The sequence below is a fragment of the Natrix helvetica genome (genome assembly GCF_964273705.1).
Source record: "Natrix helvetica genome assembly, chromosome: 4".
Classification (NCBI taxonomy): Eukaryota; Metazoa; Chordata; class Lepidosauria; order Squamata; family Natricidae; genus Natrix; species Natrix helvetica.
Genome location: NC_138550.1, coordinates 92,690,670 through 92,717,453, shown reverse-complemented (window position 1 = coordinate 92,717,453; position 26,784 = coordinate 92,690,670). Strand labels below are relative to the sequence as shown.

At 40.6% G+C, this 26,784-nt stretch overlaps 1 protein-coding gene across 1 annotated transcript in view; it reads right to left on the bottom strand.

Moving 5' to 3' along the window:
• CDH20 (cadherin 20) overlaps window positions 1-26,784 on the bottom strand; it is a 207,333-nt gene that overhangs the window by 59,363 nt on the left and 121,186 nt on the right. Inside the window, exon 2 of the mRNA XM_081951855.1 lies at window positions 26,262-26,425. The gene's annotated coding sequence lies outside the window, so the exon portion shown is untranslated. The remainder of the gene's footprint in view (window positions 1-26,261; window positions 26,426-26,784) is intronic.

Genomic DNA, 26,784 nt, shown 5'->3' with positions numbered 1-26,784 from the left:
TCAATATGAATTAGAGTCTTGCTGAAGGATAGAAGAAAATACCTGAATGAAATGAGAGAAAGTGCATTTAATTTATTTTACAAGAATTTCCAGTGACTTTTCTTTTGACCAAAATCTTTCAGACCCTGATCCACTTGCTTGAAATATTCAGTAAAAATGTCAGCCAATTCAGCCATTTTTCATAATGAAGAATGTTATGTTCTACAGCTTCAATTAATTATTCAAAAAGTTTCTTTCACTCTTACTTCTATTACAACACAACTGGTTTGGCTGTGATTTCTCCACATATTGTTTGTTTATTTATGTGATGTTAGATGAAATGAGAAAGATGAGAAAACTAAGCTGGAAAGCAAAATGGAATGTTTGACCTAATCTCACAGACACTAGATTTTTTAAAGGTCCCAACAAGTTTGAAAATGTTAATAAAACCTACTGCATTAGGTAAAGACTCTGTGGCAGTGACGTGCAGTCAGGGGAGGCAGGGGAGGCAGAGCCTCACTGCTCTCATCATGAAAAAAAATGTAAAAGGGAAAAGGAGCCTCCTGCACACATGGTCCCATTCCCCTCCTTCCTGAGTCAGGATGAAGGGGACCGTGGCTCGCATGCCGCGGTCCCCTTCATGTTGACTCAGGAAGGAGGGGAATGGGACCATGTGTGCAGGAGGCTCCTCAGTGCTAGCTTCTAATGTCCAGGGGCAAAGCGCGCCTGGATAAGCTAAGTCTGCTTATTCAGCGTGGCTGCCTTTCCCTGCCGGAGATGCTGCGAGCAGAGGGGATGTCCGAAGCAACAAGGGTAGCCCGAGGATGCACTCGGTGCTGAAGGAGGGGCCAGACAGAACTTCGGGCTGCTCTTTTGAGGTGCTCATCTCACCTGCCCAAAAGCCCCTTTGCCTCCTCATGTGGGATTCTCTCTCTCCGGGAGTCTTTCGACGAGCATGAGCGCCGGAACGCGAGGCGAGGAGCATACCTGCCCCATGGAGTTCCCGAGTGGGGTGGCCGTCCCATAGCTGGAGCAGAGCGTGAACCCCGAGCAAACCTGGCTCTTCCCTCCCACCTTTTTATTAGACACCCCTCTCCCCGCTCACCCCTACTCCCCTTCCTTCGGCAGAATGGTCTCTGTCGAACTCAGTTGCCAAGCTTTGTAAACGTATTTTACTTAGCTTTACATTCAACCAAAGCCAATTAGTGAGGCATTAAGCCATTATTTGAGGCAACAAAGCTGTCCCATTCCCCGTTGACTCAGGGAAGGAGGGGAATGGGACCACATGTGCAGCGCTAGCCTGAGGCTCGCACTGAGGAGCCTCCTGCACATGTGGTCCCATTCCCAACCATTGCTCGCACTGATGACGTCACCAGCCTCACCAGTCATAAACCTCACTGCACGTCACTGCTCTGTGGTACTCTTTAATCATGCTCTTTTTGCCACAAGTAAACAGAAGGAAGCTAATGCTGAAAATACTTATGAACATTGGTTCAGACTGACAAACATTCGGGCAATGGTTATGCAGATAATTGGGGCCAAGATTCTCCATTATGAATGAAGATATCTACTAGATCATAGGAAGGCTCTAAGAAAGAAAACCAGAAAGTTTCTCCCGTGGTGTACCTGGAGTTACGTTGGTTCTAAATAAAAAAACAGTATCTTGTACTTCTACTTCATTTGTCTCAAGCTTGCTAAAGAACTTGTGAGAACAGGGCTTGGCGGGAAAATCACTTACAGTTTTAGACAGCTGCCAAGAACCTGACAATGCTGCTGTACTGATAAACAATGATCAAAAAGCTATAGCGGGTAAGAAGACGATGGGTGAGGGTGAATGTAGGGAAGGATAAGGGAGGAAAGAACATAAAACAATGCTTCATTACAAAACAGCAGATCAGTTGTGGTGTTCATGAGGAAACATGGACAACTAGATGCCTCCCTGCCATCCCTGAGTAAATGTAGAGGAGTTCAAAAGACAACCTTCAAGAAGGAATGCAAAGGGATTACAAAAATATTAGTTTAGCTCTGAAAGAGAGGAGGGATGAGAAAGAAACTTAAAATTGCCCCATATTGATTTTCATTGGTATGTGAGTGGGGAGAGAGAGAGAGGAAAAAAAAACATCCAAGATTCTAATGTTAAATCTTACAACAATAAGGTAGAATTACAGTTGTCCTTGTAAAGTCATTTTCCTGACTTGTCTACTTCAATGTACTGACAGTGTAGCCAAGGTTGTAAGATTCCAACAACCTTGGAGGTCCTTCCTCTTTAGCCTAAAGATGGGACTTTTTCTTCCTTTTCAGTTTTTATCATCTTGTGACAAAGAAGAACACTGTTGGAGTCTTCAATTTTCCATTGCTTTATCCCTTCTTTCTAGGTTTCATTAACAAGTGGAAATTTCTATTCTTTATTAAACCCAGGCTTAATGTACAGTGCCCTTTCGTCTCTCTGTGGGACAAAGGATCTCAGATCCTAGACAAATAATTCCCCCACTTCTATATAAGATAAAAGTAAAGGTTCCCCTAGCACATACTGTATGTGCTAGTCATTCCCGATTCTAGGGGGCAGTGCTAATCTCCATTTCAAAGCCAAAGAGCCAGCGCTGTCCGAAGATGTCTCCGTGGTCATGTGGCCAGCATGACTAAACATTGAAGGTACACAGAATGCTGTTTCCTTCCCCCCAAAGGTGGTCCCTATTTTTCTACTTGCATTTTTACATGCTTTCGAACTGCTAGATTGGCAGAAGCTGGGACAAGTAACAGGAGCTCACTCTGTTTCATGGCACTAGGGATTTGAACTGCTGATCTTTCTGATCGACAAGAAAAGTGTCTTAGCCACTGAGCCACCACGTCCTTTCTACTCCTATATAGCTACATTTATTACAGAAGTTTCTATGGACTAAAATGCCTCAAAAACAAACAGAACATGTTCTCCATAGAAAGAGGCACTGTGGCAAAAAGATTTGTAGGTTAATACTTTATTAATATTTTAAGAACTGTATGACAGATGGTGAAGATTGTGGCTATCATTAGCACTGAAAAGAATTTGTTGAAATCTCTTGCTCTGAAGAAGATTATAGACAGGTTTGCTTTCTTGTTACAAAATCAAATTCAAGTTATTGATCAACTCACAATCTTTCCCCACAGCAGTCAATTGCTAGTTACCCCCAGATGCCTTCATTTCAGCAGTGTAATTTAGAGAAAGGAAGTCACTCCTTTTCTGCTATTGTAAGGCAACTGATAGTCAAACATACTTGCTGATCAAATCACATCGCTTTATACCAGTGGTGGGTTCCTGCTGGATCGCACCGGATCGCGCGCGCTCCCTTTCAGCGCTCCACCTGGCTCGCGCGCTCCCTTTCAGCGCTCCACCTGGCTCGCGCGCTCCCTTTCAGCGCTACACCTGGCTCGCGCGCTCCCTTCCTGCGCTAAAACCGGAAGTACAGTCTTGCCCCGCCCCTGGCGAAGCAACAACGCCTGCCTGCGCTCCACCAGCTCGGCTGGGAACGGAGATGTTTCCTCAGCGGAGCAGAGCGCCTGAAAAGTCTTTTCAGGCGCTCCGCTCCACTGAGGAAACATCTCCGTTCCCAGCCGAGCTGGTGGAGCGCAGGCAGGCGTCGTTGCTTCGCCAGGGCCGGGCAAAACTGTACTTCCGGTTTTAGCGCCGGAAGGGAGCGCGCGAGCCAGGTGTAGCGCTGAAAGAGAACGCGCGAGCCAGGTGGAGCGCTGAAAGGGAGCGCGCGAGCCAGGTGGAGCGCTGAAAGGGAGCGCGAGAGCCAGGTGGAGCGCTGAAAGGGAGCGCGCGCGATCCGGTGCGATCCGGCAGGAACCCACCACTGCTTTATACCCATAAATCCTAATCTACCAATCAGTGGTGGGTTACGACCGGTACGTCCCAGTATGGGCATACTGGTGCCTGCTCCGGAGGGCCCACCAGCCAGCGATCCTTACCAGTATTTGAGGTTTTCGGGGCTTCTGTGCACAGAGCGTACGGTGCCTGCGTGATGCTCCGCCGAGCAGCTGGAGTATCATGGAGCATCATGGGCGGTACATACGCATGCCCACGCTGCACGCATTCATGTGGTGGACGCCTGGCCCCATTGCACCATACTAGTTGTACCGGGATCTGGAACCCACCACTGCTACCAATCTACCATTCCTGCTATAAAAGTCCTCTCTAAATCATGACCACTCATTTAATATATAATTCTCCCTAGCCATCTTGCACAATTAAGTCACAATCTAAGGGTAAGAGCTAATGTCTTAGACATTAAATCAGGGGAGATCCTGATTTAAATCCATTCTTAACCACTGGAGTTTTCTAGGTCTTTGGGCAAGTAACTATCTCTATTACTGCATAGTCCATATGTCCCAAGGAGAAAAAGCTCTGTAATATCAGGCATATAGAGCTAACTCAGCAAATAGTGAGAAAAAGAAAGAAGAATACAATCAGATTTATACAATTGCATATGTACCTATCTAGTGTTTGATTTGCTCTATATAATAAGCAGTTTTTAGCAGCACATACAGTGTTGGAATATATTAGAGAAGATTGTCTTCTGTGGATAATCACTTCTTTTGAAAAGAGTTTTCCTATCCTTCCTTCTCCTGCTGTAAGGAAAGCAAACAGCTTGGTAATATACACAGTAGGAGGAAATTGAAGCCAATTGTGAAGTTTGCTTTAAGGGAGTTGTTTATTTTGCCTTTTAATTTGTTGCAATATTTAACATTAAGAGCAGGGGGGCAAGTACTTTTCTTCATTAAGAAACTTAATTTTAGTGCTTTCCTTATTGTTGCTGTTCTTTCATATACCTTTTAATGTTTATAGATCATTGACCTGTAATTCTTACCTAGAAACTCCATGTGGACCTCAAACAAAATGAATAAACTGCAATACTCTTTGCTTTTGAATATGAGCAAACCAATTCTTATAGTAGCTAATGTATAGTAATTTTTTTTCAATAATGTAATGTCTTCCACAGGTCCTCCATAGGCTACATTCATTAACCATTGTTTTTCCTCTATTTATGAAGGTTATCCTTTCCCAAACGAATGTTATATTTAATATATTTTTGATGTTTCTATTTTTACTGAGTTATATGTTCTGGAAACATTTTACTTCTAGTGACATGCTTTTAAAACATGCAGAAAGTACACGTGGGCCTTTAATCTCATTCAGGTGAGGAAATAATGGATGATTCCTTTTTCACACATATACAATTGCACAGCTGTGAACCCTGTGAAATACAGGGCTTTAAAAGTGTATGGCTATGGAACTATGTATTGTAGCTGCTTGTTTTTAGGGTGCATGGTGGTGCATTTTTTTTAACCCTGATACAGCAACATGATTCCTTAGAGAAGACTAAGCTAAAATTGGTCTTATTGAATTCTGCTGGAAGAAAAATTAAAATCCATTAGCTAGAAAAATTGAACCCGTGGGGCTCCACTAGAGGCTCTTTGTACAAAATGATCTGTATTCAAAGTGGTGAGTGAGTATGAAGCGCTCAAGAAGTCTTTTTTTTAAATTGGCTGATTATCATAAGCTTTGTAAAACTGAGTAAGAATTTGCAAAGTAACATTAAATTAGTGCTGCGTACAAAGATAATCTTACATCAATTTAGCACATTATTGGTAAGATTTTAATAACACCTTTAACAGTTAGTATTTTAAAAATAATAAATTAGAATAAACAATAGGAATTTCTATCTAATCCAAGAAAGTCTCTCCTTACTGTCATAAATCAGACAAGATTTAATGTTTTAATCTTAAATTAAGAGAAACCCAAACCTGGATTTTATACAAGTCCACGGGCACAGCTGTAGCTCAAAAATGTTTTTTTTTAAAGGATAAGTATGGATCAGACTTGTTTTTTAAAATGTTATTTTGTAAGTTGGTGTATACTCTCATAGTACTGAAAGTACAACTGTCAACACTGTAATGATATTATATCAATCTACATTATATCCATAACTGTAGTACTTGTGCAGTTCTGATCACTCCATTTGAATATAAAATGAGTATAATAAAGCTGGGAAAAGGGCATAACAACGCAAATGTCCAAGAGGTTATGTGGAAAGATTGTAAGGTGTGCGACTCTTGAGAAAAAAGGTGGCTGAGAGCTGACAAGGTTGAGATATATAAAATAGTGCAGATGTTTTGGACAAGGAGGAATACTGTATTTCTGCTTCTTTTAAAGCAACAGGACCAGGTATGTATCTTCAGTGAAGCTGACTGGGAGATTTGGCCTAACAGAAAAACTGTTCACTGCTGGATCTGCTGCTTCTACTACCACTGTGTTTCCCAGAAAATAGGACAGAGTCTTATTTTGACCCCAAAATAAGCACTTGGCCTTATTTTGGGGGAGGTCTTATTATTTTTGAGGTGCAGGAGCATCAAAATTTGGTCACCTCATGGCTGCTGCTATGTTGCAATATTTTGGGGGGGAGGGCTTATTTTAGCACATGCACTCAAAAGCCCGATTGGGTTTATTATCCAGTGAGGTCTTATTTTCAGGGAAACAGGGTACTACTACTACTACTACTACTACTACTACTACTACTACTACTACTACTACACATTTATGCAAGAAGATTGATCAATTTAGAAAATACTTTTAGCAAAGGAGAGTGCACCAAACCCACAAAACTTTTCCTTTGTCAAATAACCTTTTCATTATACAATTTCTTTTAAATTTTAGGATTGTTTCCCTTCAAGTTTCATCCATTTTCTCTAGTCTGGAGTAACAAATAACAATCTTGCCATCTTTTTTCATAATATAATTCCAGCTTTTTTGACAGCTGTGATGATATTTTCCCTTTAATCTACTTTTTTTCTAGTATAAACAAATGTCTTTTGGTAGACAAGTAGAAAAATGGCACATTCACCAGCAGTTCAAATTACTGGTGATTTAAATTTGGAAAGCTAAATATGTAAAATCCAAATGAATAATAACCTCACTTTAGAAATGTTCAAGACCATCACATATTCTGAACTTCTCTTAAGGCAAAGCAATATGATTAACTTTAGGTTATCCTTCATATTGGAAGTTGAAGTTGACAAGGATACACTTAAGGCCACCTGGTGAGTTCATGACAGAGATGAGATTTGCAGCTCCTTCTCTAAATCACTGTGCCAAACAGCCCCGTTGTGGCCCATAAGGATAGATTACATAGATTAAAGACAGGAAGGAATCAAAGTAGTAAAAAAGAAAAGAGGATCTGGTTTTACCTAGAAGCGAGATAAAGTATAAAATTTTGATGACAAATTCTTGCAGCTACTCTTTCTTTGTTCTGTGGGCCATATGAAAAACACAGCCTTTGGAAGGATGTCATTTTTGACTTTTAGCTTCAGGGATGAGATATTTCAGAGACGAGCTATACACAATGTTCTGTCACTCTAGCTGCATATTGCCAGGTTTGTAAGCAGTATTTGCCTTGTCATTTATGATAAATAAAACCGATTTCAGGCAACTGGAATTATCAGCTGAATGATAGTTGCTTCATTCTTCATTCAGTTTGTTAATAAGAGGAGGCAAATAAAGCCTTTAAATGGGAACCTAACTGTTCTACATGAAGTAGTTCAGGCATAATGTTATCTCCCTTAAACCATGGGTTGTACATTATATCAATGGCCATAATTAGATATAGGCACATCGCTTCATCTCCTCTCCCAGGTCTCCGTTAGATTAAAGGGAATGGCTTTGTGAATTTATCTTTACACTTAATAGGTTTGTAACAATCAATCCAAAAGTTCTTGCTCTTAAGATAAACAGAATTATCTTATTACAGATTACACCAGAGGTCCACTGAATTATCTCTAACCACTATGATCAAACATCAGATAAATACGCGGTGCCCCATGAACCTTGTGTATTAAAAAAAGAAGACAAAGCAACAACTTTTTTTTTCATTTTCAACTATTTTTCCATCTCCCCATCTATAAGAACAAATACGGTACATGGGGAGGCAGTACACAACGATTTCTCTTTCATAGTTATAGGAAAAAAATTCTAACAGGAAATCTAGCAATTCTAGAATCTACTTTTTGAAAAGAGAATGGAGGTGGTGGAGAAGCAAGAGATTATCTCTATTTCTAGAACTGTTACTCTGTGTGCTTCTCAGAACCCCAAGATTAAAGCAAACTTCCAAGTGGTTTGTATATAGTGATTTTTTTCCATGCACTTATGTTAGGGTGTAACCAACCAGTTGGGTAGACAATATATTGCACAAGGCATGTTATGTATCTTTAAGAGAGGAGCTCTGCTAATTAGTAGATTACAGCCTTTAAATTGCAGCTGATGTTGTTTCTCTCTCTCTCTCTTGATTGCTGTATGATAACTGCTGCCTAACTGTTACTACTGTTGCTACTACTTACTGTGTGTAAGTTATTTGCTACTTGTATCCAAGTTATCTTAGTAGTATTGGACTGCTTTTTCTGTGTATGACTTTTTGGCTGTGTTTATGGATTTTGCTATATTCTTCAAAAAGTAAAGATTTATTTTGTTACTTTACTATCCATTATTCAGTGTGGTTGCTTTATCTATCGCACGCTGCGTATACTTTACAGGGTTGCTCTGTTATAACCTCGACCTGGGGTTCATTGCTAGTGCTTAATCGCACCAGTTCCTAACATTGGTTATGGGCCCAGACGCCCTGCCTTAACCATAATTTTTTTTAAGCACCACTTTTTGGATAGTTTATTTTTGTGAATATGGCACAAGAACAGTCTGCTGCAATCTCCATGATTACCCGGTTTGATGGAACCAACTATGTTTCCTGGTCCTTGAAGTGTTCCCTACTTCTGCGTAGAGAAGGACTGTGGTCTGTGGTTCAGAACCCACCAGATGTTACAGATTGGGATCCTGCTGATAATGAGGATGCGAAGAAGATTGCGCAGTTTAACAGGGACAATGAGAGAGCTCTCTGCATTATTGGACTAACACTGAATGACCAGCAACTGGTCCATATTCGTGGCGAAGAGTCTGCTGCTAGGTGTTGGAACACATTGCGGAGAATTTATGTTCGGGACAGTGTGGGTGCTCATATTCATCTCACACAGAAACTGTTTAGAGCCCGTTTGCAAAAAGGTGGTGATATGTTGGCTCATTTAGACTTCATGAAGAAAACTTTGCAGGATTTGCAAGAAAAAGAGTTAATTTTTTCTGAGCTTCACCAGGTGTATATTATTCTATCATCGCTTGATGAAAGCTATGACTCTTTTGTTTCCTCATTGGAAGTTCGTTCACGAGATGAACTGACATTATCTGAGGTTACCGGTAGATTGCTTGAAGAGTCCAGACGAAGAGAGGATAGAGTTCAGTTCAGAGACAATCAATCACAAGAAGAAACACAGTTTCCAACTGTAAATTTTGTTAAGAAATGTTATTCTTGTGGTGGTAAGGGGCATATTGCTAAGAACTGTAAAAATAGCAAGAAAAGGAGTGTTGCTAATAGTAAAAGAAAAAGCAACAATGTTACTGTAACTCAGTGCTTCTCAATTATTTTCTGTCATGCCCCCCCTAGGAAGAAGAAAACATTTCGCGCCCCCCGCGCGACTGTAAATAGTATCATTTGTCTATAAAATTGTTATAAGTACACCTCTGCATAACACTGTATCCTTATTAACGTATAAGAGAATAAAAAAAGAAAGAAATGTGGATCAATTTACAACAAAGAATAGCTTTATTAACTGTAGCAGAAAAGATTTAAAGGAGCACAGGATTTAAAGGAACACAATATTAAAAAAAACTTTAACCTGCAAAACAAAAATATATAAAATAATTTGAGCTGAGCCCCCCTTTACGGAGCCTCGCGCCCCCCCTGGGGGGCCCGCCCCACTATTTGAGAAGCACTGCTGTAACTGTAGCTAAGGTAGATAAGCCTGTAAACCATAGTTTCTGGGTGGTTGACAGTGGCGCATCCCATTCTATAACCAAGGTTAAAGAAAGGTTTGTTACTATGAAGGCTAGCAAACAGCACATTTCCTTAGCAAATGGTTGGAAAATTAAGGCTTCAGGTGAAGGTACAGCTTATTGTCCATGTATTAATGAAAAATTGGAAATGTTATATGTACCTAAAATGAAGTTTAACCTATTATCTGTAAAAGACCTTGTGAAATGTGGGTTTACAGTAACATTTAAGAATGATAGATGCATTATCGAAAAGGAAGGTAATAGTGTTATTGCCAATTTGGAGAATAATTTATTTATTCTACATGAGAACTCTTTAAATATTGCGAGTTCTGAACCTGGTTATAAGAATAAACAGCCCCATGATAACTGTATACATCTACTTCATAGACGTTTAGGCCATGTAAATTTTAAAATGGTACGTCAAACTGTTATTCTATCTAAGGGAATCAATTTGAAACCTTGTTCAAAATATCTTAACTGTAATGCCTGTAACCAGGCTAAAAGTAAGGTTACCCCTGCAAACCGGTTTAAAGGATTCAAGACATCTAAACCACTGGAAGTAGTGTTTGCAGACCTAATTGGCCCTAAGAAACCTAGCTTAGGAGGTGCCTGCTATATACTCAGCATTATGGACCATTATTCTAGGTATGGTTTCTGTTATGTAATGAAATCAAAGGCAGAAACTTTCCAACATTTTACTAAATGGTTAAAGTTTGTTGAACGTAAGATGGATAAAAAAGTACTTTGCCTAGTCACTGATAATGGGTCTGAATTCACTAATCATAGGTTTACATCAATGTTGGAGAATGTTGGTATAGAACATAGGCGTTCTGCCCCCTACAGGCCAGAACATAATTCATTTATTGAAAGACGTGGTCAATCATTGCAGGCAATGACCAGAACTATGCTGGTTGATTCTGGTTTGTCAGAAAAGCTTTGGGGTGAGGCTATAATGTGTGCAAACCATATTCTGAACATAGTAGTTAACTCAACTACTGGTAAGATTCCTTATACTCTTTGGCATGGTAGGAAGCCTGATTTGAGTTATTTACACACATTTGGTGTCCCTGCTTGGGTGCATATTCCCTCACAGACTAGACGGAAGGATCAAAGCAGAGCTAGGAAGATGGTTTTTGTTGGGTACAATTCCAATCATAGATCGTTTAGGTTCTGGGAACCTGGAACTCGGAGAATTATGCACAGTGCTAGTGCTAAATTTTCAGAACATGTTGGTTGGGAGAAGCTAGAACAAGAGTTTAACAAGGTTTGTGATGATGTAGATGTTGATCGTTTGGTTAATCATGATACACCAAATGAGCAGTTAGAGAATCAGGATGGTCCATCTATTACTCTGAAAGGGGAGGAAGATGTAGATGTAGAATCTACTCGTGAGGTGGAACAGGATGATCCTGCAAGTCCTGTATTGCCTAGGAGGTCTACTAGGGACAGGCATCCACCCGACAGATACCAAGCCAGTGCAGTATTGCAAGTTAGCATAGAACCTTCTAGTTTTGCAGAGTTAAGGCTGTATCCTGAAAAGGAAAAGAAATTGTGGAAGGCAGCTATGGAGAAGGAGTTGAAATCCTTACAGGAATTGAAGGTTTATGAAGAAGCTAGGCTCCCTTCAGGGGAGAGTGCAATTGGATGTAGATGGGTGTTTAAAATTAAAAACGATGCTGCTGGCAATGCTATTTATAAGGCTCGTTTAGTTGCTCAAGGGTTTTCCCAAACTGAGAGGGATTACGATGAGGTTTTTGCTCCGAGCTTGAAAGCCTCTACGTTGAGGGCAGCATTGGTGTGGGCTGCTAAGTATCGGTGTAATGTTATCCATATTGATGTTGAAACAGCGTATCTGCATGCTCCATTGCAGCATACCATTTATATGAAGATGCCACCAGGTGTGGATTCTAATGGCCAGACTGGTTGTTGGAGACTTAAAAAGAGCCTTTATGGTTTAAAACAGTCCGGTTTTGAGTGGAACAGATGCATAGTAAATGAACTAAAAGCTATGGGATTTATTCCAGGTTTGGCTGATCCTTGTTTATTTAGACGGGTGAAAAATGGTTTGATCTCGTTGTTGCTTTTGTTCACGGACGATATAGCTATTGTTACTAGGTCTGAGCAGGAAGCTATTGACATTGTTTCACAATTAGAGAGTAAATTTAGAATCCGGAATTTGGGTGAAATTAAGCATTATCTGGGCTTAGATGTGGTTAGAACCAGTAAAGGTTTTAAGCTGTCGCAGGCTGGTAAAATTAATCATTTGCTTAAGAAATATAGCATGGAGCTATGTAAGACTGCAAAGACACCAATGGCATTGGAGTTTAAACCGGAGGTTACTGAGGGTACTGGTTTTGATAAGGGAATCTATCAATCTTTGATAGGTAGCCTAATGTACCTAAGTAATTGGTCTAGACCAGATATATCATTTAGTGTGAACCAACTGGCTAGATTCAATGATAATCCTTCAGAGAGGCATTGGCAAGCAGCAAAGCGTGTGCTGCGTTATTTAAAGAAAACTATCCACTATGCGTTGTATTTAGAGCCGAATAGGGATTTAGTTTTGACTGTTTATGCTGATGCGAATTTTGCAGCTGCTATAGATAATAGGAAGTCAACTTCCGGCATAGCCTTTATGCTAGGTGGTGTACTGATTGGATGGAAGTCGATACGACAGAAACACATAAGCTTATCCACAATGGAAGCTGAGTTTTCATGTTTGTCGTTGACATGTACTGAGCTGATATATTGTAAGCAGTTGCTTATAGATATGGGATTAAGTATCAATGAACCTTTTACTGTTTATGAAGATAATCAGGCAGCAATAAAAATGGCGACTAGTTTAGCTATTAAGACGAGATCGAAGTATACTGATTTGAGGTATCTTAATGTTCGACAAAGCATTAAGGATGGCCTGATAAAGTTGGAATATTGTTCAACTGAAGACAATTTAGCAGACAACTTCACTAAGGCACAAAGTTCAGTGAAACATACCTCATCATGTGAAGGTTATCATCTTAGATTGTGAGTGGATATATTGATCTACCCAAAGGGGAGAATGTTAGGGTGTAACCAACCAGTTGGGTAGACAATATATTGCACAAGGCATGTTATGTATCTTTAAGAGAGGAGCTCTGCTAATTAGTAGATTACAGCCTTTAAATTGCAGCTGATGTTGTTTCTCTCTCTCTCTCTCTTGATTGCTGTATGATAACTGCTGCCTAACTGTTACTACTGTTGCTACTACTTACTGTGTGTAAGTTATTTGCTACTTGTATCCAAGTTATCTTGGTAGTATTGGACTGCTTTTTCTGTGTATGACTTTTTGGCTGTGTTTATGGATTTTGCTATATTCTTCAAAAAGTAAAGATTTATTTTGTTACTTTACTATCCATTATTCAGTGTGGTTGCTTTATCTATCGCACGCTGCGTATACTTTACAGGGTTGCTCTGTTATAACCTCGACCTGGGGTTCATTGCTAGTGCTTAATCGCACCAGTTCCTAACATCTTACATTTATATATAGGGCAGGTATATGAATCTCAGTCTGAGGTTTGCTACTAGCTCATCCTGGAAGTCCTGCAATATGTGGTAACCCAAAGGCTAATTTATCTTCTTCTGGAACTGACATTTATAAGTGCTGGCCTGGAGCGACATCTATGCTACATGGTCTTGACCTTACTGATTGCCTTAACTCTAGGAAGGAATATCATTACCAAAAGAGATAAAGAACATTTTTAGCTGTCTGTGAAATCAACCCTCGGAAAAGAATAAGAGTCTGTATATATAACTATCTAAGTTGCTACAGATAAGTCTTACATTCATGCTTCAAAAGACTCCTGGGAATGTAAAATATGAGTCCGTGGCCCTGACAGCAATCCTTTAGACTAAAAGAATAAAGCGAAAGAATATAAAGTATCTTGACCTCATTCATCACAAATGTGCTCTAATGTTGTAAAAAAATGATGCTCCTGAAGCTTTAAATGCTGCTTCAAAATCTCTGTGTAGAAACCTCTATATATTGCTCCTTCTATTCAGCAGTAGCTCTGCTGTAGACCAAAGCGATTTAAGGCATTATACAACTGACTGAGTCAGGATGATCAATTATACACACAAGTCATGCACTTCAAAGTGAATGCACTATAATCCTATAAGTGAATATGCTATAATCCCTTATTTTCGTTCAGAAAAGACTGATACTGCACAACCCTTCTTATTTCTCCCCAAAACTCACTCAAAATGCTTATGTATAGTGTCTTCAGAGTTATTTTCTATGCTTTTCTGTGGCTGCCCATATTTTGTTGGGCATTATTTTTATATATTCTTATATTTTGATGGCCATCTAGGAGGCTAAAGAGGTGGGACCCTGCAATATTACCGATATTACCAGAGGGTGATGTTGCATTATAGCAGAGCTGGAAGACCTCCAAAGTCCCTTCCAATTCTGCTATTGTATTGTATTATGCAACATCCTCCTCTGGTAATATTGTAGGGTCCCACCTCTTTAGCTTCCTAGATGGCCATCAAAATCTGGCTTCTTACTCAGGGATGAGGACAGACTGGTGGGAGCTTGTGGATGGTTGCTGGGGCATCTTGGGAAAGTAATCCTAACTAGATACTTGCCTAAGAATTCCATGCCCCCTGCCACACACACACACACACACATGTGTGTTTGCATGTAGATTGGTTCTCTCATTGATTAGTTTCCATCCATGGCTTCTTGTCCTGCCTTCAGGTGCTTTGGATAATAGATTGACCCTTTATTCCTTGTTCCGGCCCCTCAAATATTGGAACACAGCTATTGTTAAGTCCTTGAGGCTATGACGCCATTGACTATCATTGCCAGCCCCTGATTGGTTGAGATGCGAGCAGTCAGTTGGCGGGAGAATGCAGCCATTCTATTGGTTCAGCATCTGACAGCTCTAGTATAAAAAGGGCTGTCATCTGTCAAATGTTGCTGTTTGCCAGGTCGAGGTTTGCCTTACATTTTTGCCGTGTTATACTGTTAATAAAGGTTGTGTTAGCTTCAACCTGCCTTGTCTCAGTTCCTGTCTGCCTCGTTCTCCCTACGGAACACTGGCAACGAAGTTGGAATCAGGGCTGAGGTAAAGGAAAAGCGAAGTCACTAATAAGAGCTGCCTCAAGTCACAGGCGATGAGAAGTTGCTCCAAGGCTAATTTCTCAGTTTCCGTTCTTCTAAGGATGGCTAATCTACCGGCATAAAAAGACTTCCCAAACACCGCAAAGACTGCTTTGCCATCGCAGGTGACCAGCAGCACCCTGATTGGGCTATCAGCCATGCATTGCTGACTAAGACTACCCATAAGATATACCTGACTGTGCACATAGAGGGAGAGCCCTGCAAGATGGAAGTGGACACTGGCTCTTCCAAATACCTGGTCTCTTGGGCTACTATCAAACAGATAGTGCCCAGCCTGACCAAAGCTCAACTCAGGCAGTGCCCACTTCGCCTCAGAGACTATCAAGGGCAGCCAATACCTATTGTGGGTTGCGGCACATTCACCATAGCCAGCAATAACTTCCAGGGGCCTCTTCCCCTCATCATTGTAGATGGCCATCTGCCCAGCCTCCTGGGACTTGACTGGTTCTCTGCATTGGGGCTCAACGTCTCCGGCATCTACTCCGTTGTTCCAGATTCCTTTGCCATGCTGGCCAGTGAGTTTGCGGACGTATTTGACAACAAGCTTAGTAAATATAATGGGAACCCCATTTTTTTTAACTTGGACCCCCAGGTGGCGCCAATACGTCTAAAACCCAGGAGAGTGCCTTTTGTTCTTCGGCCCAAGGTAGATTTAGAGTTAGATAAATTAATAGCACAAGGAGTGCTCGAAGCAGTAGACCACTTCCCCTGGGAGACCCCCATAGTAATACCTATTAAGCAGGATGGTAGTATTAGAATTTGCAGGGATTTTAAATGCACCATTAATAAAGGGTTGCAAGCCAACCCTTACCCAGTGCCAGTGGTTCAACATCTGCTCCATTCCTTGGGCCAGGGAAACATTTTTGCCAAGTTAGACTTGGCACAAGCGTACCAGCAGCTCCCGGTGGATGAAGCCACTGCCATGGCTCAAACCATCGTAACGCACCAGGGAGTTTTCAAATGTAAACGCTTGCAATTTGGTGTCAGTCTAGCCCCGGGTATTTTCCAGAGCCTAATGGAGTGGATGCTCCAGGGGCTGCCAGGGGTGGTACCCTATTTCGACGACATGCTTATATCCGCTTTGGACCAAGCTGAGCTCGTCAATAAATTAAGAGCAGTCCTGACCCGTTTCCGCCAAGCAGGGCTGAAACTCAAACAAGAAAAATGTAGAATAGGGATCCCCAGTGTAGAATTTTTGGGGTATCTGGTTGATACCCCAAAAATTCTACACTGGGGACCCCTATTCCATCCAAGGTAAAGGCAATTAAGAAAGCCCCCACACCCTCCTCTAAGGCTGAACTGCAAGCCTTTTTGGGGCTGCTTAATTTTTACTCCATTTCTTTACCCAATAAGGCGTCTTTGGCAGAGCCTCTTCATAGGCTCCTGGACTCCAAGACGCCCTGACATTGGGGGTCTAAGGAAGCCTTTAAGGCAGTTAAGGATGTCCTTACATCCAAACCTTTATTAGTGCAATACAGTGATTGCCTCCCATTAAATTTGGCGTGAGATGCATCGCCTTAAGGCATTGGGACTGTTCTGAGTCACATCCTACCTAATGGCTCAAAAGCCCCAATTGCCTATTATTCGCGGACGCTCTCAGCAGCTGAAAGAAATTTCAGTCAGCTGGATAAGGAGGCCCTAGCTCCTGTAGTAGGGATAAAGCGGTTTCACGATTACATTTATGGTCATTTTTTTCACTTACTGACCGACCATAAACCCCTCTTGGGTCTTCTGGTGGGGGATCGCCAGACTCCTCAGATTTTGTCTCCAAGAATGTCCAGATGGACAGTCTTTCTAATGGCATATAATTATCAGTAATAATATAGGCCAGGAAAGAATTTGGGGCACGCTGATGCCCTCAGTCGCTGCCCTCTGCCAGCGCCTGTTTTGGACCCTGCTCCTACAGTTTTTGTCCTCTTACTTGAAGAGTTGGCCATGCCAGTATCCACCTGGGATATTGCCAGGCTCTTTGCCACAGATCTCATATTGGCCCAAGTTTTGGCATGGGTGCACAGGGGCAATAGGGTAGTAGCTCCCCCAAAGCTTAGGTCACCAATTTTAAGTTGCCTGCACACTAGTCACCTGGGCATTGTGCGCATAAAAGCTTTGGGTCGAAGCTATGTGTGGTGGCCCAAGATTGACCAGGAAATAGAAAACTGGGTAGCCACCTGCCAGCAGTGCCAGCAATCTAGACCGGCTCCCCCTTCTGTGCCCATCATGGAATGGGACATGCCCCAGGCTCCATGGGCATAAGTCCATTTGGATTTCGCCGGCCCGTTCTTAGGGCAGAACTTCTTGGTCCTTGTAGATGCCTACTCAAAGTGGGTGGAGCTGGCACTCATGCCATCCACCACTCCGGAGGCCATAATTAGGGTGCTGGGGAGGCTATATGTGACCCATGGGTTGCCTGACATGGTGGTGACTGACAATGGGCCCCAGTTCACGTCGGCACCCTTCTAGATATTTTTAGGCCAGCATGGCATACGACACGCCCTGATGGCCCCGTTCCATCTGGCTGGAAATGGCCTGGCAGAACAAACCGCCCAGTATGCTAAGGAGGCATTGGGCTGCCTGGGGCCAGGGAATTGGCACAACAAACTGTCCCAATACCTCCTGGCACAGCATACAACCCCGTGCCCAATCACCAAGCAAAGTCCTGCAGAACGGCTTATGGGTCGTCAGCTCCGGACAACCCTGGACTGGCTACACCCCGGTTATGCAGCAGAGAAAAGCCCCCTCACAGGCAACTCCACACAGGCCTTTAATGTGGGAGACCCAGTCTATGCCCAAAACTATGGGGCCAAACCAAGTGGCTTCCCAGAAAAATCACGCAACTAACTGGACCCTACTCTTATAGGGTCCAGCTCATTGATGGGCGAATATGGCGCTGACACATCAACCAACTCAGATGGCAAGCCACCAGCGCAGCAGACCAACCCCCGGTGCAGGCCCAATCTTGCCCCGGGGGAACTAATATCAACAGAGGCTGCTCCAGCGCAGACAGAGCCGCACGCAACTCCCCCTCCCCACCAATGCATTCTTGTAGCCAGGCTTACCTGAGAATCCGGTCACTCCCGCGGCAGTCACGTTTCCTGCCGACTCAGCTGCACAGTCTCCTGATGTTCCACAGGACTCTCCACCAGCAGCTCCTCCTTTGGCCACCACCCCTGAACTAAGGCGATCTGGGTGGAGCCGATGCCGGCTGGTGTATTTGGCTGACTATGCATGTGCCAACTGGGAGGAGAGGGGTGTTAAGTCCTCGAGGCTATGATGCTATTGACTATCATTACCGGCCCCTGATTGGTTGAGACGCAAGCAGCCAGCTGGCGGGAGAATGCAGCCATTCTATTGGTTCAGCGTCTGACAGCTCTAGTATAAAAAGGGCTGTCAGCTGTCAAATGTTGCTGTTTGCCGGTTCAAGGTTTGCCTTACATTTTTGCCCTGTTATACTGTTAATAAAGGTTGTGTTAGCTTCAACCTGCCTTGCCTCAGTTCCTGTCTGCCTCGTTCTCCCTACAGAACAGCTATCATGTCACCCCTAGTCCTTCTATTCATTAAAGTAGACATATACAATTCCTGAAACCGTTCTTTATATATTTTAGCCTCCAGTCCCTAATTATTTTTGTTGCTTTTCTCTGCAATCTTTCTAGAGTCTCAACATCTTTTATGAGTAAAGGTTAACACCAAGGTTAACATTAGATTAACAATCAAAAATTAAAAAGAATGTCCCAATCAAGATGCTATCAATCTGACAAACCTGCTAACAATAAACAACAACCCAATCAAGGAACTACCATGACCATTCTCACTAACACTGACAGGACAAGCCACTAGTATAGAAAATGAGAAGAAATCCCACTCTATTCTAACACTCATGATGTTACTTAATGAAACATTTGCAACAAATCTGCATTTAAAAAACAAAGGGCACTCTTTTGAAGACAGCAAAGTCCACATTTTGGACAGAGAGGACTGCTAGTTTGAAATAGAAGTCAAAAAGGCCATCTATGTCAAAATTGAACAGACCTCTCTCAGTAGAATGGGAGGGTCATGACACCATCTAGCTCCAGTTTACAACACAGTCTTTTCAGCAGTTCCAAGAAGGTTCCACACCCATTTGCATTACTCAGGTAACCCTGGGGACACAGATAAACTGCCAGGTAGCCTCCATGACTTTCTAAAAGAATGCAAATGACCAGTTGTCTGCAAGGAATATAAATCCTTCCATTCCCCACCATCCAGTAAGAGCTGAAGAAGCTCCTTGGATGAGAAGTGAAACATCTTCAAAGAAAAACCATAAAGTCCAGTTGCCTCTTGAAAAAGCAACTTTGGGGCAACCATGACCTGGATGACTGAGAATCTCTAAAGACATTTGCAAGAAAGTAACCAAGGTCAGAGAGCACTACAGTAAGAAAACATGTAGTCCATATTCACAATAGAAAAGTTCTGGAATCCACCCAGAAAAAAGACAACCAAAGAACCAAAACTTTAACAATAATTTAGTTGAGTCACTTCAACATGTGCACAAATCCAAGCAATTTGGCTGATTTGTGTTAAATGGTGAAAATGTATCATATATACCCACAGATAAGCTGAAAAATTAAAATGTCAAAATGCACTCCAGAAATTCAGTTTGGCTTATCCACAGGTGGGCTTCTCAGTGAGTATATATGTGGTGTTTCTTGTAAACTGCCCAGAGTCAGTTAGGTGAGATGAGTGGTGTGGAAATTTGACAAGCAAATCATTTGATAAAATAAATCTGGTGCTGAGAAAGATGTATTGGGACTGCAATTCCCAGAATAGGCAGCAGAAACTTTTTGGAGTCTCAAAGAACTTGCTAACAATAAACAACAACCCAATCAAGGAACTACCATGTATAAAGACAGTGAGGGCTGTTTTGTAGTGACTTTAGAAGTGGGAAAGACATTTATCTTTAAAAGAGCCTGTCATTTTTATGACTAATTGTTTTATTTTACATTTTATTGATGTTCTGATACTTAAGAAGAGAATATTTGCTAATGAGTAGCCTTGCACTTTATAGTCAGCGAAGCAATCTGAATATTGCTGACAGCTTCACATAAAACTGATATTGGCAATGAATATGATCACTAGATGGCATTCCCTGATCCTCCATATATGGGGAGAATAAAGAGAATGTATGTATGCATTCTTGCATGATATAATAAATGCACAAGATGATAGCCTTTAAACATTTTGCATAATTATTTTGAAGTTTAACCTTTTGTCATTTCTTAAAAAAAATGTTGTTTGTTTTGGTACCAGCAAAATCATCAAAATCACAGGATGGACCAACTACTCGCTGTGCGTGAAGTGATGCGAGTAATCTATTTGCACATCTATGACAGCTTAATTAAACATGTTTTGCACCATCAGTCCAACCCGTAGAAATATGTGCACATACTGAATTTCTTTCAAACAACTCTCTTCTTTCATAACTTTACTCTCTATGCTTATGAATACTATAAGGCAGTGGTACCCACCCTTCCAGCTTGGGAGACCAGTGGGGGGAGGGGGGGAAAGAGGAGGGATTTGTGTGAATGGCAGGCACGTGTGCAAGGGTGCACAGCTTCATTTGCACATACAGTGGGCGCACATCACTTGTGCAAGTGGAGCTGTGCATGCCCATTTGCCCACCCCTTGCGTGTCCCAGGGATTGGGGATTCCTGCTATAATGTATACCTGCATCCTCAAATACGTAATTCAGATGTTGCACTTTCAATGACCCAAAAGTCAAGTGCTTGATGTACATGTGTCAATCAGGTTTTAGGAATCACCTCTATAGGTTCTGTTTCTATGCTCAAATGAAGCTAGACCTTGACTAAACCAATACATCGATATCACTGGTGGCTGTTTCCCAGTTCTGGAATTGCCCTTTCTCAAGTTGTAGGCCTGATAAAACAACGGGCATTTTCCCCCAAAAGACTTGAAAATGACAAGTGTGGCATATGTTTGATGCTATTTTTAACTTTTATTATTTAATTGAAGCCAAACTGAAAGATGCAAAAATGAAAATAAATCTAAGAATTTAGAAAAATTCATGAAGAGGGTAAAACGCTGGGTTTCCCCCTATTATTTCAAGACAAATGAATTAGCATAGAAGTATTTCACTCAGCCATAGCAATTTTTCTTTCTTCATAGCAATACAAACTATGTGATTCTTTTTTGATTTTGCTATTTTTATAAGTTTTTATATGCAATATGGTAACAATCTAATTATATTCCAGATAACAAGGCTTTTCTAAAGGATAATAATATTCATATATTTATTGGAAGAAGAACTTGGTTGATAAGTGCATGAAAAGTTCTGCAAACTTAAACTACAAGATGAAGAATATTTTTGTTATTGCTATTATTCTAAATCTGCAATGGAATTCAATATGTTGTTTTATATCATAATCCCAATGTATAGAAAGAAGAAAATTTCAAACATATTACCCAAAGAAGTGTTGAACGAGGAAATATTTCTAATGATTATGTCAATATTGTTTTCTCGAGTACAGAGAATCATTAATATTGATATATACATGTGATTTAATGTCTTTTATAGTGTAGTTAAGATGTTGGACTATGAGGAGAAAGATCCTGTCACTAGTCTGTCCTCAGCCATGGAATATCTCTCTCTCTCTCTCCCTCCCTCCCTCCTTCCCTCCCTCGCTCCTTTTTTTTCCACATCAGCCTACCTCACAGAACTGCTGCGGGGAAAAATAGGAACAGAGAGTTCTGTTTATACTGCCTGATCTCCTGAAAGGAAGACAGAATATAAATTTAATAACCAAACAAACAATTCTGAAATATAGGCCTGCATGTCTTTATACCATAAAGGGAGATGATATTTCCAACAAAGCTTCATCTCTCTCTGTATATTTATATATGTATAGAAAGTTATAATCATTCTAAAGAAAAATGGGAGATGATTCATAGCCTCTGCCTCCAAACTGCACAGAAACTTAATTAGAGGTTTTCCTGAGCCCCCAGCAGCCCACCCCTGCTTTTGATCAACAATCATTTTTAAAAAGAGTTACGGTTTTAGCCAAAAGATCGGTGAAATGAGTAAGACAAGTACATGGGATTCCAAATGGGCAAGTTAAGTTCAATGAATATTTATGACTCATCTTCCAAACTAAAAATCATTTATTTACTTACTTATTTACATATATGCATATGCATGCATCCTATTCTAGTGACTCCATACTGGTTTCTGAAAAGAGCACATTAAACATCTTGTTAAAAAGAAAATTGTTGCTACTATTTTTAAGATTCTTTCAGATTAGCTGCAATTAAAAGTTTTGAGCTGATGGTACTGTCTCAGTTGTTAGATGGAGCCCAATTATTCACTCACAAGTTTCCATGTTACTTTTGACCAGTTTTATTTATAAATGAATACTCCTCACTTAAGTTCAGTGACTGTTGCAAATTGCAAGGCCACTGAATGAGATGAACTTATGAAGGGTTCTTACAGTTGTGGCCATTGCAGAGTCCCAATGGTCATGTGATTGTTTAGCAACCAGTTCACAGTTCCGACATCACAGAATCCCCGTGGTCCAGTGCTGGGTTGCAGGTGGTACGCCACAGTACGGGCATACCGGAGCCCGCCCGGAGCACCGGATGCCATTCTGGTACGGTGCTCTGGAGACCCCATCTGCCTGCCTTTGCTCCTTACCTGTGCTTTAAGCTTTTGGCGCTTCTGTGCACGAGCTGCTGGAATGTCACGGAAGCTTGCAGAAGCGCCGCAGGCAAGCACGATGCATGCACGCGCCACACATGTTTGTGCGCATGCCATGTGCATGCATGTGGGTGACGCCGGGGCCGTTCCAACCATACCAGTTGGAACGGAATCCGTAACCCACCACTGCCGTGGTCATATGTTCATCTTTTGTGACTGTCACTTCAGCTTCTCACAAACAGAATCAATAGGAAAGCCAGAAGGTATCATAATAGTGATAACCATGACCATGGAACACTGTGACTACACAGGATTTGCCTAACAATGACAAGAAATGCTGCTATAGATTGCTGTGGACACGTAACATTGTGCCTTAAGATTGCATTGCTTAGCAATGGACTTGCTATATTTTTTAATTACATTTTCTTCTGTTGGTATATAATTATTTTTCCAGTTTTGTGCAGAGATGGATAGGCTCACGAAAGAACTAAAAGAGAAAGACGAATCTGAATACTACTCCGTATGGGATTTATTGTACAATTGGCTAGAGGAAAGGAGGGGAAAAGCAGGAAAGCAAAAAAGAAAGGAAGAAAGGTCAACAAAACAATAGACAACTACAAAACCGGAAAAGAATTAAAAGACTGAAATATGAGATAGACTATAGCAAATAAATATTACACAAAATGACGTAAATGTAGTAAAAACTGTTATACATAGAACATTTAGAATATTATATATAGAATGAAAAAAATGTATGAAATAATGTAAATGTACAAATATATGAAGTCATAGTTAAAAAGATTTATTGGTATAGATCCGTGATGGCGAACCTATGGCACGCGTGCCACAAGTGGCACGTGGAGCCATTTGTCAGGACACGCGAGGTGGCCAGCTGAGTTCACCTTTTTAAAAGCTATTTTTCGCCTTCCCCAGGCTCCAGAGGCTTTATAGGAGCCTGGGGAGGGCGAAAAGAGCCTCCCCCGCCCCCCCGGAGGCTTTAGGGACCGTCCCTGAAGCCTTCGGAATGCTTAAAACCACCCTCCGAGCAAACCGGAAGTGACTTCCGGGTTGCTCGGAGGGTCGTTTTAAGCGTTCCGAAGGCTTCAGGGACCGTCCAACGCTTCAACAAAATAAAATTTATTAAAATTGTTTTTAAAAAGTAATGGACTTCCTTATCCCAATTACTGTTGCTAAAGGGAGGACTATCAACACTATTTTCCTACTCAAGTGATTTTATTTCTTTAAGCTTAGTCAAGTTTTGTAATATAATATATGGGATTGCAGCAGTTTGATTGACATGCTTACATAATCAGCTAATTATTCATTTCATTGTGTAATGTGTTTTAGAGATTGCTCATTAACCATAATAGTCTATTTATGCACTCATAAGAATTACAGACCATTAGAAACAGTTTAGTCTGAACTTAAGAGAACATCGTTCCATTCACTATGCATACCAAACGCAAGCTTACGCTTGGAGGTTGGCTTTAGTTTCAAATGTGGTGTGAGCTTAGATATAAATATTTAACTCTTGGTTTAATTGGCTATTTATTCCAGTTGGGTTAAGTCTGTTACTCTGATGGTTGATTAAGAATATGGATGGAAAAGAGCCTCTATTCAAAAGTTTAGACTTACTATATGGGTCTTCCCCCATATACTCTGGATTATGACAATGGTAAAAGGACCATAGTTAATATGTAATTCTGTTTTTGAAAAGGGCACAAACTCAACTGTCCAGGAAAAATTGGAAGAGGGTTACCTCAATCATTCATTTGCCTAAAGCATGAGACTGTTTAATGCTTTATCTTCCAGCCTACTAACAGTCAGATATCAAAACATGCTTTTACTCAGCCTGCCTGTTGACAGGACACTGAAGATTTAGAGATAGACATTATATTTCCATATTTTCCCTTTTATAGGGAAGTTGTCATTGATATTTCAATTGTAAGTCTTTTTTTATTTTGGAAAAAATCCAGGAAGAGGTGAATTTATACTTTTCTTTTCTGCTGGATAAATATCTGTATTTTTCTAATAAAGTAACCACATTTTGTGCCACTGACAGTAGCTGATCAAAGTTAATATATCTGGGCAGAAGATGAGATAAGTCAATATTACTTAAATCCTAAAGTGTCAGCTAGAGATGTATGTATATAAAATCTGTATTATGGAGAAAGTGAATTGGATGCTCCTTTTTCCTTTGATTCATGCCTCATGGAATTGTCGGTTAAGAGAAACACAAAACAAGAAGCACATAATCTTTTCTTATGTTCCTCGTTTATATTAGAATATTGACAGAAGACCAAGGCCAATATTAGTTCTTTAGGACATTGTCTGAGACACTAAGGTAAACAACAATAATTTGGATTATTTGCTGCAATTAAATATATAAACCGATTAGAGTCTTTAGTCTACTTTTCCAAACAGAAATTATTATTCTGCAGGTATTTCCTTCTTCAGTTCATTTTGGCTATTACTCCTGTTCATTAAGTAGGATCATAGTTCAGTGTCCTCCATTGATGGTGGCCTGGACATTTGGTAGTTAGGTTTCTAATGTTATGATGCCCTTTCTCACTTTTTCTACTGAAATGATCACTGTAAGGAAGTTACTGATAACTTCACTCTTCTATTTTATAAGTATTTTGCAATATGAGTTCCTTTTTTCTTTTTTTAAAAAAGCCCATAAGGTTGGGTTAATAATTTTGTTTACTATGCAGTTATGAAGCCTATGTATAATTTGCCTCAAATAGTAATATGTTTTCATGTTACTAGAAAAAATGATGACATGGAAACAGTGATTAGTTTTGGCTAACTTAATAAGTTTATTTTGGGATCTGCATCCCCTTGAATCCAGACCATCACTGTGTTGGCACTACTAATCTGAGTTGTTATAACTTAGTAGTATAAGGCATGATAGTATTACACTAAGCTTGCAGCAAACAGCCAATAAATCCTTTCTCTTTGCTTTAAATTACTCTGTCTGCAAGGCGGAAGGCACTATGATGAACACCTACAGTGACATCTGGTAGATCTGAGAAAGTGATTTAAATTAATTCACATATTTAAATTTCTTGCTCAAAATAAGAAATAATGCAAGCATTTCAGTTAAGAATGACAGGATTTTCATAATCTACATTTATCTACTCAAGCATAAATATCTATGCTATTTTGTAACCCAGTACAAAAGTAAATATACTATGACTTTTGAAATATTTTCAATTTCCTATCCAAATGCTCATTTTCCTTTGAGACAAGTGCAAATTTGGAAATAGTCTTTCATATATCCCGGAGCATTTATTTTGTAGCCTTCAAGCTATTCAACTATTTAAAGGTACACTCCTCTGCACATCTGCTTGATCAGCCTGCATGAAAATTATCACTTATATATAAAAATAAAGAGAACAATTCCAACTGTTTCTCTTAGATCTTATATAACAAGTCAGTATATATGCCACTGAAGAAAGCTATCTTCTGAAACAGAAAAAGATTTAGAGCACATAGTATTATGAAAAAAAAATAGCTTTGTTCCATACCTTTTTGCTCTTTTTGCTTGTTTTATTTTACGGATTTATTGTGCTGCCCTTCTTTCTATGCTCCTGTCACTTATTGATGTTGCTACGGTTATAAGTAGATATTCATTCGACAGCTTGTCAGTCAGGAACTTCAGCAATTCTCTCTTTTTACCATCGCACGGTACCTTTAACCCAAAGGGAGGGGAAAATAAAAAGAATAATTTATTTGTAAGTTAAGACCCATCGACTTTCAGGCAGAAAGGATCATCTTATACCTACAGGAGAAATTTTAATCTGATGACTTTGAGTTCTTTTCCAATCAAGCATTAAATGCTGAATGGCTACAATGGCCCCTACAAGCTGCCATTCATGAGAAAGACGCGGATGGCACACAAGCCACTTGAGTGAACAATGAGAACAATTGAATACTGTTTTATTATGCCAAGATGATTGTAAATGCATAATGCATACATGGAGATAACGGCTCCCCAACACCAATCTGAACAATATGGAGACAGGCTGTCCCAAAAACATTCAGGCTTGC